Source organism: Pseudophryne corroboree, chromosome 5 (genome assembly GCF_028390025.1).
Source record: "Pseudophryne corroboree isolate aPseCor3 chromosome 5, aPseCor3.hap2, whole genome shotgun sequence".
NCBI lineage: Eukaryota > Metazoa > Chordata > Amphibia > Anura > Myobatrachidae > Pseudophryne > Pseudophryne corroboree.
In genome coordinates this window covers 44,053,839-44,071,777 of record NC_086448.1, presented here as the reverse complement: position 1 = coordinate 44,071,777, position 17,939 = coordinate 44,053,839, and positions in this window count along the sequence as shown.

Below are 17,939 nucleotides of genomic sequence, written 5' to 3'. Positions count from 1 at the left end.
GATAAGCACATGAGGGAAGAGGGCCCTGCTCGTGAGAGCTTACAATCTAAAGGGGAGGGGTAGACAGACAGGGGTGACACAGACAGGGTACATTGAGAGCTTGGAACAGAGGGTTAGGATGAGATTTGGCTGGGTTTGGTGAAGAAGTGGGTCTTGAGAGCCCGTTTGAAGTTTTGTAGAGAGGTGGAGAGTCTGAGGGGGAGAGGTAGGAAATTCCAGAGAAATGGAGCAGTACGTGAGAAATATTTTTTAGATGAAAATGTCAGGTTTGCGAGAGATGCTGAATGTGTGGTTTGAAGGAGAGGGAGGAGTCAAGGATTACTCCAAGACAGCGCACTTGGGGTCTAGAGGAGATAGTAGTGCCATCAATAGATAATGAGATTGTAGGAGGTGAGGTTATGTGGGAGGGAGGGAAGATGATCAGCTCGGTCTTGACATGTTAAGCTTAAGAAAGCACTGGTACATCCAAACAGACATAGCAGAGAGACAGTTGGAGATATGAGTGAGGAGAGCAGGGGAGAGGTCTGGAGAGGAAAGATAGATTTGAGTGTCATCAGCATAGAGATGATATTTGTAACCAAAAGAACTAATGAGCTTACCTAGTGAGTATGTATAGAGAAAGAAAAGAAGAGGACCAAGGACAGAACCTTGGGGTACACCTACAGTTAGTGGAAGTGAGGGGGAGGTGGTGTCATGAGAGGAGACAGAAAATGAATGGTCAGAGAGATAGGAAGACAGCCAAGAGAGGGCAGTATCACGCAGACCAATGGAGTGAATAATTTGCAGTAGGAAAGGGTGGTCCAAAGTGTCAAAAGCAGCAGGTAGATCAAAAAGAATAAGTAGAGAGTAGTGGCCCTTAGATTTAGCAGCATGGAGGTCATTGCAGACTTTTGTAAGGGCAGTTTCAGAGGAGTGGAGAGGACGGAAGCCAGACTGGAATGGGTCAAGCAGTGAGTGTGAGGAAAGAAAGGAAGTAAGGCAGTTGTAGACAATACACATAAGGAGTTTGGAGGCAAGAGGGAGTAGAGAGATGGGTCGGTAGTTGGGGAGAGTGTTTGGATCAAGAGTAGGTTTCTTAAGAATAGTAGAGATGAGTGCATGCTTGAAGGCAGAGGGGACAGTGCCTGATGAGAGGGAGAGGTTGAGAAGGTGAGAAAGATGGGATCAGGCAGAAGGAGAGAGGTAGCAGAGGAGGCGGGAGGGGAGAGGGTCAAGTGGGGAGGTGGTGAGGGGACAGGAACGAATGAGGACCATGACTTCCTCACCAGATTCATGGGTGAAAGATGTCAGAGTTGGTGAGAGGGATGGGGAGGGGTGGTAAGGGATGGGAGAAGGCTGGTTGCTGATAGTCTGGTGTGATGTGATGTCCTGACATATGGAGTAAATTTTGGACGTGAAGTAAGTGGCAAAGTGAAGAGCAAAGAGTGAGGAAGGGAGACAAGGTGGAGGTGGGCAGAGGAGTGAGTTTAGAGTGGCAAAGAGGCGGCGGTGGCTGGAAGACTGGGAGGAGATGAGGTTCTTGAAGTATGACTGTTTAGCAAGAGAAAGGGCAGCACTGAAGGATGAGAGCATAAGTTTGAAATGGAGGAAGTCTGCCTTAGAGCGTTATTTCCTCCAGTGTCGCTCAGCAGTACATGAGCATTTTTGCAGTTATCTGGTGCATTTGGTGTGCCAGGGTTGAGGTGCAATTTGCGAGGATGAATAGTGGTTGGTGGAGTAACAGAGTCAAGAGCAGAAGTAAGGGATGCATTGTATATGTAAGTGTCTTGTTCAGGGCATGAGAGAGATAGAGAATAGGAGAGAGAAGTGAGTCAAACAGGGAGGAAAGGAATGTGGTGTCAATAGAATCAATGTTATGCTTAGTGATGGTACCCTTAGGAGGTAGAGATGGGGAAGCAGAGAGAGATAAGTTAAAGGAGAGTAGGTGGTGGTCAGAGAGGGGAAATGAGGAGTTGGAAAAATCAGAAATATCAGAACGGCGAGTGAAGACCAGATTCAGTGAGCTCCCATTCACATGAGAGGGTGAGGATGTCCACTGGGAGAGATCAAGTGAAGAGGTGAGGTTAAGGAGTTTAGAGGCAGGGGTTTGTGTGGGGATATTGATAGGGATGTTGAAATCATCTAGGATAATGGAGGGAATGTCAATAGAGAGGAAGTGAGGAAGCCAGGAAGCAAAATTGTCAAGGAATTTGGAGGCAATGCCAGGGGGGTGGTAAATGACAGCTACTCTAAGATGGACTGGTTGGAAGAGGCTTATAGCATGGACCTCAAATGTAGAGAATGTAAGGGATGGTTATGGTGGTATGAGTTGGTAGGAGTAACTAGAAGGTAAAAGCACCCCAACACCACCCCCATGGTGACCCCCAGGTTGGGGTGTGTGTGTGAATGTGAGGCCCCCAGCAGAGAGAGCAGCAGCAGAAGTAGTGTTAGTGCATGTAATCCAAGGACATAATTATTCACTATTGTCATGTCAGCAAGGAAAGTTCCATCTATCACCTCCTCTCGGAGTCCCTCTCTTTAGAGAAATCTTTCATATTTCAAAGTAGTAATAATAAGCCTGATTTATTTGCTGTCATTAAGATGGGATAATGCATCATAGAGGTTTTCAATGCCAGTAGAAATGGAACACTGATGCATTGATTCAAATAATAATGGTAATTTTAGCATATGTATGGTACCTATTTACATTTAGCTATGTTGCCTCTTCAAACAGCAAGACTGCTACCTTTTTATATTGTAAGAGAAGATACATTTTAACTTTTTTGAGTTGTTCCTGGAAAGCTTTCTTAGATTTTTTTTGAGGGGACAATTGAAATCATTTATATGTCAAGATATTAGGGGTGGGGTGTAACAGAGTCCAGACGTGAGGGATGCTGTCCCAACTCTGACGCTTTTTTAAATGGACAATCATTTACAAGGCAACTTTGCCTTGTAAATGATTGTCCCTTTAAAAAAAATTCCAAGTTTGGCTAGCATCCCACACATCCAACGAACTTGGACTCTATGACATCCTGCCTTAAGTCTCTGAGCGCCCAAAGGGGGGTTAATCCATTTCTGAACATCCCAGTTATATTCCTGAATTGATTACGCATACATGGTGAGTTGTGTTAATCTTTCACTACACTTTTTCAACATTTATATTTCATATGAAATATGAAGCCATCATAACACCTTTACCCAATCCTATATCTACACAGTACAAACGGAAAAAAAACAGCATGACTTATAACCGCTGTGATATATCTATCAATTGCCGAATGCATGAATCTTGCAATCTTCGATATGTACAGACCATTTCTGTTAGGAGACTTTAATGAACAGATTTAATAATTTTTAAATTAGAACTCTCCACCAACTTCCAAAACAACACCCAGTCTCACACATGTCTTGTGAGGTCATATCTCATTTATGATAAGAAATGTCCCTATGTAGGATTTCCTCATGAAGTCACAATGGCCCTCATTCCGAGTTGATCGGTCGCAAGGCGATTTTAGCAGAGTTGCTCACGCTAAGCCTACGCCTACTGGGAGTGTATCTTAGCTTCTTAAAATTGCGACCGATGTATTCGCATTATTGCGATTACAAACTACTTAGCAGTTTCAGAGTAGCTTCAGACTTACTCGGCATCTGCGATCAGTTCAGTGCTTGTCGTTCCTGTTTTGACGTCACAAACACACCCAGCGTTCACCCAGACACTCCCCCGTTTCCCCGGCCACTCCTGCGTTTTTTCCGGAAACGGTAGCGTTTTTTCCCGCACGCCCATAAAACGGCCTGTTTCCGCCCAGTAACACCCATTTCCTGTCAATCACATTACGATCGCCGGAGCGATGAAAAAGCCGTGAGTAAAAATACTATCTCCATTGTAAAATTACTTGGCGCAGTCGCAGTGCGAATATTGCGCATGCGTACTAAGCGGAATTTCACTGCGATGCGATGAAAAATACCGAGCGAACGACTCGGAATGAGGGCCAATATTTTAAAACAGGTGGATAAAATGTCCAAATGTAGCATTTTTTTTACTATAAGTCACGTATATCATACCAACAAAAGTCTGTAACAGCTGCTATCAGCTAAGATACCTGAGGGCATATTTACTAAGCCTTGAATGAATGAAAATAAAGTGAATGGAGATAAAGGGGGTCATTCCGAGTTGATCGCTCGCTGACGATTTTCACAGCGCAGCGATCAGGTAAAAAAAATGGTAAAACTGTGCATGCGTATGCACCGCAATGCGCAGGCGTATCTTACGGGTACAAAGTGCTGGGCGATGGATTTAGTGAAAAATCCATTCGCACAGCCGAACGCAAGGTGATTGACAGAAAGAGGGCATTTATGGGTGTCAACTGACCGTTTTCTGGGAGTGTTTGGAAAAACGCAGACGTGTCCAGGCGGGTGTCTGACATCAATTCCTGCACCAAAAAGACTGAAGTAATCGCAAGGGCTGAGTAAGTCGAGAGCTACTCTGAAACTGCACAAAATGTTTTTGCTGCGCTCGGCTGCAAAGGCGTTCGCACACTTGCAAAGCGAAAATACACTCCCCCGTGGGCGGCGACTATGTGTTTACACGGCTGCTAAAAGTAGCTAGCGAGCGATCAACTCGGAATGACCCCCAAAGTACCAGCCAATTAGCTCCTAACTGCTATGTCATAGTCTGTGTTTGAAAAATGACAGGGGCTTACTGGCTGCTAGTTTATCTCTGTCTACTTTATCTCCATCCAAGTCTTAGTAAATACACCCCCAGGTCAGTAATAAATAGCAAGGGAAGTACAAGGCTTTAATTAGCACTGGCCTTATTTTCCATGTAACTGGAATCTTTGAGTGCTTTGATGATTTAACCATTATTTGAGCAGCGGTAGTAAAAATGGGGGATTATATAGTATGCATAAATACTGGCTATTAACGGTAACACAGCTTTAATACTACTGTAGACTCCCGGACATGTATATGCAACGAAGAGCCATAAACTGATAAACAGCCCCAACGTGCACAGCAAATGATGCAGAGGTACAGTAATTCTTGCTTTTTTACATCCAGCTTCAGGTGTTCCCATGGGAGATTGTTATCCTAATCATTGATTTCCTACTTATTGTTTCTGCTTTCTGATGCTCACTTAATCAGTCCTATGGGAATTCTTTCTAATTATGTGTTCCGTTTAATTAAAACTGTTAACTTTGAGGTGCATGCATGATCTGCTTTGTTTTGACTCTATCACGTTCCTGCCGACACGTGATTATTGTTGGCTGCATCTGTGTGGGAGCTCATAGACCTCTACTGTGTATTCTACCCTACTATATATCAATTATACATAAATACAATACATACTGTAGTTTCTGAGAAATTATAGGTCTCATTAGAGTTGGTTTAAATAAAACAATTTCAAAAGCTATTAAATATTTTATATGTAAACATCTTGGCATTACAGAGCTAAACAATATCACACTGGTATCCGGACTCCAGGTCGACAGCAAAAAAGTTGACACACCTTAGGTCGACGCCAATTGGTTGACACACCTTAGGTCGACATGGACAAAAGGTCGACATGGACAAAAGGTCGACAGGAACAAGGTCGACATGGAAAAAGGTCGACATGAGTTTTTCACAATTTTTTTCTTTTTTGGAACTTTTTCATACTTAACGATCCATGTGGACTACGATTGGAACGGTAATCTGTGCCGAGCGAAGCGAAGGCACCATGCCCGAAGCATGGCGAGCGAAGCGAGCCATGCGAGGGGACGCGGTGCACTAATTGGAGTTCCCGGTCACTCTACGAAGAAAACGACACCAAAAAAACATAAAAAACTCATGTCGACCTTTTTCCATGTCGACCTTGTTCCTGTCGACCTTTTGTCCATGTCGACCTAAGGTGTGTCGACCAATTGGCGTCGACCTAAGGTGTGTCGACCTTTTTGCTGTAGACCCTCAGTCCCAGACCCATCAAACTTACCTGTATGTTACTAATGTATTTAGACTTAATTATAAAATATTATCCAATACTGTATATTACATACTCTGTAATAAAGGAGTGGCACTTCTATACTCACAAATAAAACATTCTCCTTTTCGTCCTATCAGATTCTCACTATTGTCAAAGAGCAATTGTGATCATTTACAAAGCATTTAATGGCTGAGAAGCACTGCAAACTCATCTTTGTATTCACTGTCACAATGTGTAAATGCACCTACTGTATATAGTTGCCAGCTTTTCACAGCATTTTAACATATGAAGCTGGTGTTTTTAGTTTTTTCTCTTACGTCCTAGAGGATGCTGGGGACTCCGTAAGGACCATGGGGTATAGACGGGCTCCGCAGGAGATAGGGCACCTAAAAAGAACTTTGACTATGGGTGTGCACTGGCTCCTCCCTCTATGCCCCTCCTCCAGACCTCAGTTAGATCTTGTGCCCAGAGGAGAATGGGTGCACTGCAGAGAGCTCTCCAGAGTTTTCTGTGGAAAAATAATTTTGTTAGGTTTTTTATTTTCAGGGAGTCCTGTTGGCAACAGGCTCCCTGCATCGTGGGACCGAGGAGAGAGAAGCAGAGCTGGCTTGTTAAGTTGGGCACTGCTTCTAAGGCTACTGGACATCATTAGCTCCAGAGGGAGTCGGAACACAGGTTTCACCAGGGGTTCGTCCTGGAGCCGCGCCGCCGTCCTCCTCACAGATGCCGAAGATAGAAGCCGGGTGAGTATGAGAAGGCAAAGAAGACTTCAGGCGGCAGAAGACATCAGATCTTCATGAGGTAAGCGCGCAGCGGTAAGCTGCGCGCCATTGCTCCCAGTCACACACACACAAGCAGGCACTGAAGGGTGCAGGGCGCAGGGGGGGGGGTGCCCTGGACAGCAATATTCCTCATATTTGTCATGGATAAACATGGATTAGGCTGTGGCACAGTAAATCCGGTAACCCCCGCCATTTTTCTATACAAAGTTGATGGGACCGAAGCCCGCCGTCGGGTGGGCGGGGCTTGATCCTCAGCACTAACCAGCGCCATTTTCTCCACAGAGACTGCACGAGGAAACGCTGGCTCCCTGTTCTCTCCCCTGCTGAGCTTCACAGGCTGGAAAAAAGGAGGAGGGGGCACTTTGGCGACGCAGTGAGTGGAGATTACGATTATATACATATAACAGCGCTATCTGGTCATATATTCCAGTGTTTTTAAGCGCTGGGTGTGTGCTGGCATACTCTATCTCTCTGTCTCTCATAAGGGCCTGGTTGGGGTTTTGTCCCCTTATAGGTAACTCCCTGTGTGTGTGGGGTGTCGGTACGTGTGTGTCGACATGTCTGAGGCAGAAGACTTCTCCAAGGAGGAGGTGAAGCAAATGAGTGGTGTGTCCCCGTCGGTTGTGCCGACTCCAGATTGGATGGACATGTGGCATACGTTGCATGCAAGTGTGACATCTTTACATAAAAGGCTTGATAAGGCTGGTTTAGGGGGGACATCAGGCGGTCAATCCTCAGATTGGACCGACTCACAGGGCCCGTCGGTGTCTCAAAAGCGTCCCTTGACACAAGACACTACTACAGACACGGATTTTGATTCCAGTGTCGACTATGACGAAGTAAAATTGCACCCTAGGGTGACTAAAACCATTCAGTGCATGATTGTGGCAATAAGGGATGTGTTGCATATTGTGGATGAACCCTCGGTCCCCGACACAAGGGTACACATGTTTAAGGAAAAGAAACAGATTATTAATTTTCCCACATCTCATGAATTAAATGAGTTCTTTGGAAAAGCTTGGGAGACTCCGGATAAGAGACCGCAGATCCCCAAAATAATTTTTATGGCATACCCTTTCCCTAAGCAGGACAGGGAGATTTGGGAATCACCCCCACTGTGGACAAGGCCCTGACGCGCTTGTCAAAGAAAGTGGCGCTACCGTCTCCTGACACAGCGGCCCTTAAGGACCCTGCAGATCGCAGGCAAGAAACTACATTAATGGGTATTTATTCTCATACGGGTGCTGTGTTATGACCGACGATTGCGTCGGCATGGGTGTGTAGCGCAAATGCAGCTTGGACAGATGAGCTGACAGATCAATTTGATACTATGGATAAGGATACTATATTCCTAACTCTAGCCCATATAAAAGATGCAGTCTTATTTATGAGGGATGCTCAAAGGGACATTGGATTGCTAGCTTCCAGGGCTAATGCCATGTCTATCTCAGCGAGAAGATCCTTATGGACTCGCCAATGGATGGGTGATGCGGATTCCAAAAAACATATGGAAGTACTACCCTGTAAGGGTGATGTATTGTTTGGGGATGGGCTGACGGACCTGGTTTCCACAGCTACAGCAGGTAAATCTAATTTTTTACCATATATTCCCCAACAGCAAAAGAAAGCAACACCCTATCAGATGCAGTCCTTTCGGTCGCACAAGTCCAAAAGAGGTCGGGGATCCTCTTTCCTCGCCAGAGGTAAGGGCAGAGGCAAGAGAGCACCTGCTTTGGCAGGTGCCCAGGAACAAAAGTCCTCCCCAGCTGCTCCAAAAGCCACAGCATGACGCTGGGACTCCCCTGAGGGAGTCCGCACCGGTGGGGGCACGTCTTCGACTTTTCAGTCAGGCCTGGGTCAGTTCGGACCTGAATCCCTGGGTGTTGGAAATAGTTTCCCAGGGTTACAAATTGGAATTCAAGGATGTGCCCCTGAGCCAATTTTTCAAAGTGTTGAGGATCATAAGACGAAGAAGAGTATACACGATACTCGTTGTCCCAGACTGGCCTCGAAGGGCCTGGTACTCGGATCTACAAAAGATGCTCACAGGAGACCCCTGGCCTCTTCCTCTGAGGGAAGACCTGTTGCAGCAGGGGCCCTGTGTATTTCAATACTTACCGCGGTTACGTTTGACGGCATGGCGGTTGAACGCCGAATCCTAGCAAAAAAGGGGATTCCGGAATAGGTCATCCCTACTTTAATAAAGGCTAGGGAGGAGGTGACGATAAAACATTATCACCGTATCTGGCGAAAGTATGTGTCTTGGTGTGAGACCAAGAATGCACCTATGGAAGATTTTCATCTGGGTCGTTTTCTCCACTTCCTACAGACAGGAGTGGATATGGGCCTGAAATTAGGTTCGGTTAAGGTACAGATTTCGGCCCTCTCGATTTTCTTTCAGAAGGAATTGGCTTCTCTTCCAGAAGTCCAGACGTTTGTAAAGGGAATGCTGCACATCCAGCCCCCCTTTTGTGCCTCCAGTGGCACCATGGGACCTGAACGTGGTGTTGCAGTTCCTAAAATCACACTGGTTTGAACCGCTTAACAAGGTTGAGTTGAAATTTCTTACTTGGAAGGTGGTCATGTTGTTGGCCTTAGCATCAGCAAGGAGAGTGTCAGACTTGGCGGCTTTGTCACACAAGAGCCCCTACTTGATTTTTCATGTGGATCGAGCTGAATTGAGGACACGTCCGCAATTTTTGCCTAAAGTGGTTTCTTTGTTCCATATGAATCAACCTATTGTGGTGCCTGTGGCTACCGGTGACCTGGAGGATTCCAGATCCCTAGACGTAGTCAGGGCCTTAAAGATTTATGTAGCCAGGACGGCTAGAATTAGGAAAACAGAGGCTCTGTTTGTCCTGTATGCGGCCAATAAGATTGGCGCTCCTGCTTCAAAGCAGACTATTGCTCGCTGGATCTGTAATACGATTCAGCTGGCTCACTCTACGGCTGGATTGCCGGTACCAAATTCGGTTAAGGCCCATTCCACTAGGAAGGTGGGCTCTTCTTGGGCGGCTGCCCGAGGCGTCTCGGCTTTACAACTTTGCCGAGCGGCGACTTGGTCGGGGTCAAACACTTTTGCTAAGTTCTACAAGTTTGATACCCTGGCTGATGAGGACCTAGCGTTTGCTCAGTCGGTGCTGCAGAGTCATACGCACTCTCCCGCCCGATTGGATGCTTTGGTATAAACCCCATGGTCCTTACGGAGTCCCCAGCATCCTCTAGGACGTAAGAGAAAATAAGATTTTAAACCTACCGGTAAATCTATTTCTCCTAGTCCGTAGAGGATGCTGGGCGCCCGTCCCAGTGCGGAAACTCTGCAAGACTTGTATATAGTTGTTGCTTACATAAGGGTTATGTTACAGTTGACATCGGTCTAGGACCGTTACTGTTGTTTTTGTTCATACTGTTATCTGGTTATGTATGTTCCAGGTTACATGGTATGATTGGTGTGGGCTGGTATGAATCTTGCCCTTGGATTGCTAAATCCTGCCTTGTTTTGTCCATCTCCTCTGGGCACAGTTCTCTAACTGAGGTCTGGAGGAGGGGCATAGAGGGAGGAGCCAGTGCACACCCATAGTCAAAGTTCTTTTTAGGTGCCCTATCTCCTGCGGAGCCCGTCTATACCCCATGGTCCTTACGGAGTCCCCAGCATCCTCTACGGACTAGGAGAAATAGATTTACCGGTAGGTTTAAAATCTTATTATTACATTTATATTCACTTAATGGCCACTTCTTTAGGTAAATCTAATCAGTTAATCATGTGGAAATGGTCAAGAGGTTCAGTTGTTGTCCAGATGAAACATCATAATGTGGAAGAAGTGTGACTTTGACAATAGAATGATTGTTGGTACAATACAGAGTGGTTTGTGTATCTCATAAACTACTGATCTCCTGGTGTTATAATGTACAACAGTTCTGTGGGTGAAAACACCTTGTAAATAATAGAGGTGAGAGAAGAATGGACAGACTGGTCTAAGTTGACAGGTAGGCAACAGTACTGTAACTCAAATAATCATGCATTACAGTATGTCAGTGGTATGACAATGTGCAGCATATCAAACCATATAGTGGATGGGCTACAGCAGCAGAAGGCCATTTCATATTCTACTTCTTTCAGCTAAGAACAGTAAACAGATTGGAGCATTGTAACCTGGTCTGGCAAACCTTAGTTTCTGCTGCATCATGCGGATAGAAGAGTCATCAATTAGTGTAAACAGCATGGATAGATCCATTCTGGATTGTGCTAACTGCTCATTCTGGGGACGGGGATGGTGGTGTACTCTAATGGTGAGGAGAAGGTGTTCTTGGCACACATTATCAATTGACAATTGTTTAAATGCCACATTCTTCCTAGGTACTGTTGATGACCATGTACATAACTGTATGGTTACAGTCTACGCAGAATCTAACGGCTGCTTCCAGCAGGATAACAGGCTAAGGGGTCAATTTACTAAGACTTGGATGGAGATAAATTGGACACAGATAACATCCCACCCAACCAACTCCTGTCATTTTTCAAACACAGCCTGTGACATGGTAGTTGAAAGCTGATAAACTTGTGTGTTATCTTCGTCCACTATATAAAGAATGTTTCCCGTACCATATTGAATCTGTGAATATCACAGATATATCTGTGAATAATTCAGCTTGTTCTAGGGGGAAAGGGGGAGGTCCTACTCTATTAGAATAGCATATATATTAAAGTGTTCCCAGAGTGTATTTGTAAACATCAAACTATTGTCAGTGCTATAAATAAGCTGGGAAATAGCTGTCATCCCAACATTTAGGAAGCCAGCAGTCAAAACACCAGTGCTGGATTCCCGACACCACTGAGAATCCCAACGCCGGATTCCTGACAGCCAGAATCTCAAATGTACAGTAAGTATGTCATGAAGGGTTAGGGTTAGGCACTAGAGAGAGTGTTAGGGTGAGGCTGCAGGAGAGGAGAGATAGGGTTAGGCTGCAGGGATGGAGGGTGACAGTCTGAATGTTGCTATCGGTATTCTGATTGTCGCATCTTCACTGTCGGATCCCGTACTCACCCCTAAATCAGGGAAAACCTACATGTCCACAGTGCAAATTATGTTTTTTTTGTAACGTTGTGTCAGCTTATATACGCAAAAGTTCATGAATTTGTTAGCCATGAAGGTGGTGTCTGAGATTAGATAAGCAGGGACGCACTGGGTAATTTATAACTAAATGTGGATTATGTCACAACCTGTCCTGACATCTACTAACTCAAATTGTTTATCTAAGAACCAATGGGCCTGATTCAGATTTGTACATAAACCTGATGGTTACACACAAACCCGATGGTGGAGGAACTGCGCAGATCGCTCAGGTACCTCCTTAGCCACGGGGGTGGTGACGCAGACTTCCTGGACCTGGCTGACCAATTCCATCAGCCAGTGTAAGCGATCGTTTACGCAGACTGTGCAAGGGATGAAACCATATTGATGCATTTGCAATGTTTTTATGGCATGCGTCCCGAACCCTCTGAGATGTTGCTTGCAGAGAGAATTAAGATGTAGACTGACAGACAGTTAGAGACAGTTGGTAACAGGGTGGTGGCAAGAAAAACATGGGTAGGTCTCAACCATATTAAAGGCAAGTTGGAGCCAATAAATACATCTCTGTACATACAGTAGTTCAATTGGTGCCTGTGTCGGCCTATTTTCGCAGAGTATCTACATACAATGACGCAGCAGCAACGGCATTAGAGTATTAGAGTAACTCAATGAATCAGGGCCCTTATCCATAAGGCAGGCAATTAGTGTACTTATAAAATGACCTGTTTCCTAGTTACATGTTCAGTAATATATTTAGCTCTTGTAATATAAGTGTGCTTGCTTTGCTCCCTCAATTGGCAAACCATCTACTGTTTAGCTAACCATGATATGTAAAGTAATAGTCACTTAGTCAATGGATACAGTACAATATGTCTACAAATATTTTGTAAACGTAAATGCAAGGAGAAAAAACTTTGATATATTACAGGATTTTGCTTCATGCATATTAGCTTATTTTCATAATAGCTATTTTATATGTTCTTAGTAAATGGACATCTGCCAAGTCACCACAGTCACCCCAGCCCCGTTTTCATCTCATCAAACTTACCCCAGTTCCTTCTATAACATCATCATGGATTCCGCACATGGATGTTATACCTAGTGTGCGTATTGCACACAGTGAGAGCTGGTGCACGTGCAGTGGGAACCCAGGAATACGCTGTGCACATGAGATGCATCCAAGTGCCAGAGCCATGATTGTGTCATTTTTTTGTTATCTCAATGGTGAGTTTTATAAAATAGATGCATATAAAATACATGTGAACATATAGAAGAGTCATTGGCCCTCATTCCGAGTTGTTCGCTCGCAAGCTGCTTTTAGCAGCTTTGCACACGCTAAGCCGCCGCCTACTGGGAGTGAATCTTAGCTTATCAAAATTGCGAACGAAAGATTAGCAAAATTGCGAATAGACACTTCTTAGCAGTTTCTGAGTAGCTCCACACTTACTCGGCATCTGCGATCAGTTCAGTCAGTTTCGTTCCTGGTTTGACGTCACAAACACTCCCAGCGTTCGGCCAGACACTCCTCCATTTCTCCAGCCACTCCCGCGTTTTTCCCAGAAACGGTAGCGTTTTTTCGCACACACCCATAAAACGACCAGTTTCCGCCCAGAAACACCCACTTCCTGTCAATCACATTACGATCACCAGAACGAAGAAAAAACCTCGTAATGCCGTGAGTAAAATACCAAACTGCATAGCAAATTTACTTGGCGCAGTCGCACTGCGGACATTGCGCATGCGCATTAGCGACTAATCGCTCCGTTGCAAGAAAAATATAACGAGCGAACAACTCGGAATGACCCCCATTGTTCTGCGTTTTGTCTCTTGGGCCTTTTGAGATTTATTTTCTAAGATTGTTTTGTCTTGTTACTGTACAGTGTGTTGTTTGCAGAATATTTTTCAACATCTTGAGATCCATTATATTGGTCACAACTAAGCTCTTATCTTGATAATGTGTTAAGAAAAGTTGTAATTATTGTTTGACTAAGAAGATGTTCAAAATACTCCTTGGCCCCAAGTGACCATTTTAATAGCCTTGATTAAGAGGGAATACATATGGGATGTTGGCGGTAACACAACTGACAGTGGCATCCTGACACTGAGTATGCCGACCTCAGAGGGGGTAAGTTTATCTACCACCCCCTGTTCACTACCCTAACCCTAACATTTGGGGGTTGGTGGCTAGGGCTAACCCATCGAGGGTGGTGGCTGTGGCTGATCCTCGGGGGGGGGGGGGGCAGCTAGAGATAACCCTAGTGCCTAACCATAACCCCCTAGTGTCTAACCCTAAACCCCCTCCCTGGGACCTAACACTAAGGCAGAACCCCAATACTCACCTTTAGCATCCTGTCTGTTGGTGAACTGGCGCCAGTCTCCTGGGTGGTGTTGGGAATCTGGCATCGGTCAAATGACCTCCAGCATCCCAACAGGTGGGTTGCTGAACGCATCCCGATTAAGAGACCCTAATAACTGATAACACAAATGTAAATACAGCTTTATGGTGTTTTTAAAATAGTTTCTAGCCATGATGAAGACAGACATTTTGAGGGTTAAGCTAATATGCTTGAAATGTAACATATTACTTTGTTAGATACAATATCTAGTGATATCACTGAGGCCTGGTTTTAGGCTGCATTCCCAAGAGTCCATGACTAACCAGCACAAAATTTTGAATCGGTTGGAATAATTTTTTAAACTCGGAATGAACAACCACCAAATTTGTATCACTTATCACTGTGATGAAATGGGAGTTCGTAGAATGAATGAATATCCAAAATCGACACAGAATGATATACTGTACATAGAACCTGATGGGGAAAAAACATCCTACACAATTCCTTCAATAAAGAAGCTTTCTACGCTGGTGAAACAAATTAATCTAGTGCTCTCTGTTTTGATAACTATGTTTTCATTTAAGAAGAGATGCTGAGAGACTAGTGTTAATGGAAGTGTTGACAGATGACAAGATTTACAAATCACATACTAACACAAACTGGATGTGGGATAAAACTGGTCATTCATGAATTTTATTCCCTGGAATATTCCTCATTTCTTAATTAAGTTGAATTAAACTGTGCCTTCCTTAAGAGGTAATAACAATGCAAAATCAACACATCATGATCTTTTTATTGTTTGGTTTGTTATTTTTATATTTATTGTCTTTGTATTGTAATTGGCTAACCTGTGATGTGGGCTGTTATTACTTAAATTACTATTAATTAGACTTTGATATGGATATGGCAGAGGAACTGGTTAGATGCATATTCAAAGATCAGCATGCTAACTGCATACCCTCTGCATGTACTATTTACTTAACTGGTAAATAAAATGGGATGCTGTCAAGATGCCGAAGGTTGGGATGCTAGAGATTGAAATCCCAGTGCTGGAATCCTGACATGCGGTCAGAATACCGGCGCCCCCACATCTCTCGGAATGCCGCCACCGGAATCCCAACAGCCGGCATCCCAACTGTAAGTATGACGGGGACTCCTAGGGTTAGGCTGCAGGGGGTAGTGAGGCTAGGTTTAGGCACCACTCGGGAGGTTAGGGTTAGGCTACATGGAAGGGAGGGTTAGGGTTAGGCTGCGAGGAGGGGGGTTAGGGTTATACACCACCAGGGAGGGTTATGGTTAGGCTGTGGGGAAGGGAGCATTAGGTTTAGGCTACGTGGAGGGGGCTTAGGTTTAGGCACCACTGGGGAGACTTTTTTTCAAAATTGTTCCATTGAATATTTGTCTCCTTCCAATGTTGGATGCCAAATGTTGCTGATTATCCTGCAGAATTTAGCTTTAGTTGTTACAAGCAGAATTCCTCCATAATTTTTGCTCAACTTTGAATTGGAATTCCTACTCTATGAATTGTAAATTTCTAAATACAATCTGGAATGGCATAGAAAAAGCAGACTCAGTGATTACATTTCTAGAACATTGCACTTATTATAAATGACTTTTTCTGTTGCAAATTTGATTTGTCCAAAATGTCACCATTACTTCAGTCATTCTGGCTTTACACTTCTGCTTAATTAAAATGTGAACTAAAATATTATTAATCATATATTTTAATCATCATTGAAAACAGTTCTGCAGAACTTTGTGAAAATGTTTAGAATCTCTCTGGTCTAGTGAAAGGTGTGCTCCCGGAGCTATAGAAACAATATAGGAAAGGGAGACACTCTGTGGACTGCAAAATATTCTTCATATCAATTAAATTCTCTTGTTGCATCACTGAGGCACGAGGCACAAGGCCCTGCAATATGAGAGTACAGTACAGCTGGATCTATGACATTAATAGTATATCATTTTCTTCACTCACATTAATGGAAAGCCAAAGCATTTTTTTCGGATATTTTGCTTGCATGATAAAATATTCTTCTTCACTTTTCTTGACTTCTCAGAACAAATTACTTTTCCCAGAAGCTCATTCAGCAGTCCCTTTGTATCCTAAATATTTAAAAATAACTCTCAGCTTCTAACATTTATGCATTCAGGGTTTAGGCGGATCACTATATTGGCAGAATCTGTTTAAAATTATATTGCTAAATTCTGAAAATAAAGTAAAAACTAATCAGATGTCATTTGAGATACCTTAGCCCTCTAACCTTCACCTAACCATATAACAATTAAAAAAAATGACCATATTAATTTGACATTTAAAATTGATCATTTATTTTATAAAAATATAAAGAGAAGACAGTAGAGAAATGGAGACAGGAAAGAGGGAACAAGCAGACCAGTATAAGTCTACTTGGCCCCGCAATTCTGCAGAAATGCTAAGACCTCAATAGGTGACAAAGAGGGGTTTCCTATACTCCTTCATACTCCTTCATACTCCTTCATATCATGCCTTCAAATCAAAATACCTCAGTATGTATGCACTAAGCTTGTCAAGACTCCTCAGCCCTCAACAGCTCCTTCTATTATGATCCGAATAGTCTAAAGTACACATCAGTCAAAAGAAAATTAAGTCTGGACTTAATCCATTTCAATGGGCATGATTCAATTCGATGACAGTTGAATAGTGCCAGTAATTAGCTTCCGGGGCTATTCAGTACAGTGACATGTGATATCCAACGATGGGATTTCTACTCGCACCCCCGAAGGGATGTGAGCAGAAATCAAACAAAAGCGTCAGTGCAATACTGATTTCTGCCCTTAGTGTGGCAGAAACAGTGTTGCGATGGGCACTTAAGTTGGAGAATGCCCATTCTCCCAACAAAACACCCTGTTTAATCCGGGAGAATGGGCATTCTGCGCTTTATTGAATAGCCCCAGGAGCTAATTCCCAGCGCTATTCAACTGACATCAAATTAAATCATGCCCAATGATGGGGAAAGAATCAGCACCCAGTTTTGACAGTCTATTCTTCTATAATCAAATATGAACCATCATTGTATAACAAAAAGTTAGTTAACTATTACTTGAAACCAAGAGCCATCTTTCACCATAATGTTAAAGGTGGAGGACTCAAATTATTAATTCTTTGAGTATGCAACAGACAATTCTAGAAGCTAAACAATTGTGGGGAGCTATTCCCATAAGCCATGTTCATGCTGATGCACTGTGGTTCTAAATTCAATAAAACTGAGAATTTGAAGCTCATTTAATCACATAAATGTGCTGAAATGTACAGCAACCATACATTAATTGGCTATAATTAAGGATGAAAGAAACAATTAATTAATTAATGTAAACTGACAGAGTGTAACAGGGTCACCAATTAATTAAGGTAACAAAATAAAAAGTTTGTTTATAGTGATCATTAGTAGCTATATGACACCCTACTGTTCTAAAGGCATTGTTACCTAGCTCATTACTATTTCTGAAGATTGATGTGAGGAACGTGGGAAGAGTCTGTAATGTTCCCACAGCACATTGTACCTGTGCCTAGCATGGAAAGGTAAGTGGCTCAAGACTCACTGGTACAACAATTCCAACATGAATATTACAATGGAAAAAAGAACACAATGAAAAATCAAAACACAAAAAAAAAACTGGATTATTGCAACAATTCCTTGCTTTTATTATGATTTTCCAGCATTTTAATGTAATCTCTCTTTACACATTACAGTTTGTTAGAATTATCACTCTGTATTTATAATAACAGACATATAATACAGAGCTGTACATTAAGGGGACCATAATACTATGG